The sequence below is a fragment of the Octodon degus genome, unplaced genomic scaffold (genome assembly GCF_000260255.1).
Source record: "Octodon degus isolate 3935 unplaced genomic scaffold, OctDeg1.0 scaffold00017, whole genome shotgun sequence".
NCBI classification, from domain to species: domain Eukaryota; kingdom Metazoa; phylum Chordata; class Mammalia; order Rodentia; family Octodontidae; genus Octodon; species Octodon degus.
Genome location: NW_004524593.1, coordinates 1,932,932 through 1,937,285, shown reverse-complemented (window position 1 = coordinate 1,937,285; position 4,354 = coordinate 1,932,932). Strand labels below are relative to the sequence as shown.

The following is a 4,354-nucleotide window of genomic DNA, read 5'->3' as shown; positions in this document are numbered from 1 at the left end:
CTGTGATCAAGTAGGCCAAGTGCGTTCCTTGTAGTGGGTGCCCAGTGTGCAGCGGCTGTGCACAGTAAGCTCCTTGCTGGTGTGCACACTCACGCTTGCATGGTAGCCCCAAGCGACCTTGAAACCACTGCTTCCCAGTGGAAAGCAGCTTCCACTTCATGTATCTAACCTCCTTTGCCCCTAACCCAGGCTCTACACTGGCATATGGGTGCCTCGGGGAAGCCCCAGTGCATGGGGGTGGGGGTTCACATTAGGCAGGTCATCATGTCCCTCCAAACCAAGCCACCGAATAAGTAGCATGTGATTGAGGCCTTGTGCAGGGCCAAGTTCCTGCCACCAGAAGATACTTCCCCAGCTTCCCCAAGCTCAGTGGAGAAGAATTTGAAGACATGGAGACCAAAGCACCTCATCATCCCTGATAGCTATAAGGTAGAATACATCATGGATGGAGGGCCCCCAAAAGCAGTGGGCTTTACATTCCTGAAGGCTTCCACAGTGCCTCCCCCAACTTAACAAGTTCATCGATAAATCCTATTGTTGCCCTCCCAAAAGGCCTGAAAATGCTAAAAAGTTCTAAAAAAACAAAACAAACAAAAAAAACCAACAATGATCTGCAAATATGATTTCTCATATTTAGGGTATTTCTAGTCTACACAAAATTCTTGAAACACTCATTTCATTTACACTGATTTCAAAAATAAATGTGTGCTAGAGCTCTTTAGGAACACTATCAAAATTCCTTGTTGCAATTCCAAACAAGTTAGAATCATTGGCTCATTTTCCTATCTTTCTTCTATTTCCAAAACACTTTAACTATCTTGCATTTTCTTAATATCCTCTGAATGCAGTGTTGATTCCTATTCTGTATCACAGAACTGCTTATATATTTTAAAGGCTGCCAGGGCCGCTGCTATGCATTTCCACTTCCCCAATATCTACTTGAGTGCCTGCTGGATGCGTGACCCCTTGCAGCACATGAAAGACATGAACAAGACCGCACACAGTTGGTGAGCTTTGACCATAGTGCAAAATGGTACAAAATCTCCAATTTGTAAACACTGAATACAGACTTCCCCAAAGCTGGTTTGTATCACTTGCCTTCCATGCAGGCAGAACTGAAACTGACACCCTACCCTTCCTTTCACAAGCCTGCAAAAGGCCAGGAAATGCTGAGGTATATTCATTGGTATTTCATCGCCTCTTATTAAAAACTTAATTTGTTCAAGGTAAATAAAATGTTGCTTGTGTAAGTAATTAATCAGGAATTGCATGGAAGGTTTATTATGAGGCCAATAGTAAGAAATCTCCCGGGGTACCTGGCATACTCTCTCAGTAAATAATTATTTAAAATTATTTACTAAATTAAGTCATTCCTTTTGTGATATCTTTGAGACTTCAAGTAATTGGTTGGGCTCGCTTTGGTTTGGTATTTTATAAAGAAAAAAATAATGCTATATAATGAATTAACTATGCAATTAACTACAAATTTAGCACTTCAGAAACACATTTTTAATGACTAAGAACAGGTACAAAGAGCCCCGTGTGTCTCTTTGTTTAACAAAAAAAAGGCACAATTTTTCCACCTTGTTTAATGTAGCAAGGCTGTGAAAGTGTTTGCCCAGCAAAACTGACTATTTCATATCTACAGATGCTCAGAGACACTGAGCCACAGCCACAGGCTCTGCCCTGGGATCAAGGTGACAACTGCTTTGACCTAAGCAGGGCTATCTCCTTCATACACAAAAGGGCAGACTCTCTTGAGGAGCCTTCCCTGCATCCTGCCAGGCTTGAGGAGGAGGGACAGTGACAGAACACCTCGAGATGGATCATGGAAAGTGAAGTTTGGGTTAACTAAAAGCTTTAATTACCTGGATTTCATGCTGTTATGTTAATTTTTTAGAGTAAAATGCAAACCATTACATTTTTTAAAGGAAGAAAGGAACTGGATGTTAGCTCGCCGACCACAGTGCAAGAGTTTATTATGTCACTTTATGCTCTTGCACACATTTTGGGCTCATAGTCAGGTAACAGGAGGGAAGCATCTACCATCTGTCACATACCAGGCTGTGGGGTCTTCCAAAAGTGTGCCACCTCATGTAACTTTCGTGACAATTTCTTGATGTTGGTGTGGTAAGTGTAATGTTACTTGGAGAAAGTTAAAGACCTTTCTTGTGCCATGTAATTTGTCTGTAGCACAGCCAATCTAGGCCCTCCTCCATGGCTTCAAACATACATGCACACATGCACAGGCAGGTGTACAGAGAGAAATCCACAGTGCACACAAAATTCTACCTGGATGTTTGGAGCACATTCTCTACCTTGGCTTCACACATAGTTGTCCAAAGTTCAAATGGTTCTAACGCTACCGCCACAGATCTCTTACTTGTTAAGGTTGTGAAGTTAGGTGCTTTAGTATAATTTCTACAGGTAAGAAAATAAACATCTTTGTTATAGAACATAATCATTTTTCCAGCAAGGGTTGAAATTGGAAAGCTTACATTTTCAATTTAAATAGACACATTGGCTAATCAGAGTGCTCATCCGGTAATGTGCCAAGAAATTAAGATACCGCTTGCTCAGTGGCATCTCATTTTGCCCCTAGACATTGGCATTGCTGTACAGACTTGATTTTTCTTCCCATGCCAATTCCAGTGACTCCTGTTCAGCTTTTCTGTACCTCTTTGCAGTCTTTAATCCTACTGAGCACCCCACTGCTACATTCAGCAGCCTCGTTAGCACCTCCCATGTGCCAGGCACTCTGCCTGGTGCTCAGACAAGACTGCACATTCAGAGCACTACAGCATCAAGTGATGCCAACACCAGAGGAGTTCACACCAATTCAGGGTGAGGATGAGACAGGGGTGGGCTCAGATGGCAGTAGGGGGCCTTTGGAACCATAGCAATATTTTCTTGTATTATTCTAAGGACAACTAGAAGCTACTATGTTTTTTGTTTGGGGGCTTTTTGTTGTTGTTTGAAATTATGGTTAGATTTGTATATTATTAGTCAGCTTTCCCATTGCTAGGATCAAATAACCCAAAATCCACAATCTAAAGTAGGAAATTGTTTATTTGGCTCGCAGTTTTGGAGGATTCATTCCTTGGTCATCTGATTGCAAAGCAGAAAAACCAAGGCAGAAGGGCACTGAGAGAACAAGTAGTGCCCTGGAAGCAGAGCAGGCCAGCAGTGCCACAGAGGAAGGGGTCAGGAGCCCAACCTAGACCTCCATGACCAACCCGGAAACACCAGGAAATGCTCCTTCTTGATCCCCTAGGCAGCTCCCAAGCCAAGCCAGTTGATGATTAAGCCTACCCATTACAACTTGCACGTTTACCCAAAGATTACTCAGTTATGTTAAAAACAAAAAAAAAAAAAAAAAAAGAAAGAAAAGAAAAAAGAAAGAAAGAAAGAAAGAAAGAAAGAAATATAGTGGATGGATTGGAAGGTGGTGAGAGTGGCCCCAAAAGGCCATCTAGGAGGTGACTGTAACTGTTTAGTCAGGAGAAAATGATTACCAGACCCTGAATAACAACAAAGGAGAGTGAAGAACTGCACAGACGCTGTGGGTATATTACACATGATGGTTAGGACTTGATGAGTGGAGAGGGAGTGGGATGACTTGTTTGTCCGTGGTGAGATAGGGAAACTGTGTCTGAGCCATGGTATGGAGTGGGCTGAGGGACACACGCAGTGGGCTCTGTCCTGTGCATGTTAAAGGCAGTATCTATGGCTCAGGAAGCCATCTAGCATAGAGTGACATAACTGGTAGTTGTGGATGGTTTCTTAAACCAAAAGAATCACTGAGATTCCTGTAGGAGAGACTATAATAATAAACAAAGAGGTCTCACCAGATATCTCCTTAAATCCTACTAGTTTTCCATCCCTGTAATTTCTTATTAACTTTAATATTATTGTTTTGACCTAAAATGACCCCCAAATGTCTATCTCATGTGTTCAGAGATAGACTTTCGGCAGGTCATTGGCTCATGAGAGCTTTAATAGCATCAAGCAGATTCACCCACTGGTGACATCTTCATTTGACCACATTACTGGAAGGTGACAGAAACAAAAGGTGGAACCAAATTGAAGGAAATGGTTCACCGATGCCTGACCTCAAGGACTATTTCAGGTCCCCAGCCTCTTCTTTTCTCTCTCTTCCTCAGTCTCTGGTTCCTAGCCACCATGACGCAAATCAGTTTTGCTGTACCATACCCCTCCTCTATGGTGTCTCTGCCTTGCCACAGACCTGAAAGGAATAGAGCCAGCTGACCAGGGACTGAAACTATCAGCCACAATAAATCTTTCTTCCGCTAAATTGTTTTGGCCACTTGTGATGATCACAACTGTCTGCTCC

The 4,354-nt window shown here is 42.6% G+C and overlaps 1 non-coding gene across 1 annotated transcript; it reads left to right on the top strand.

Annotated features, from left to right (window-relative positions):
* Nucleotides 1–130, top strand: LOC111815533. Its single transcript, XR_002820216.1, has one exon. It is a non-coding gene; the product is annotated as a small nucleolar RNA SNORA70 (small nucleolar RNA).
* Nucleotides 131–4,354: the final 4,224 nt, after the last annotated feature.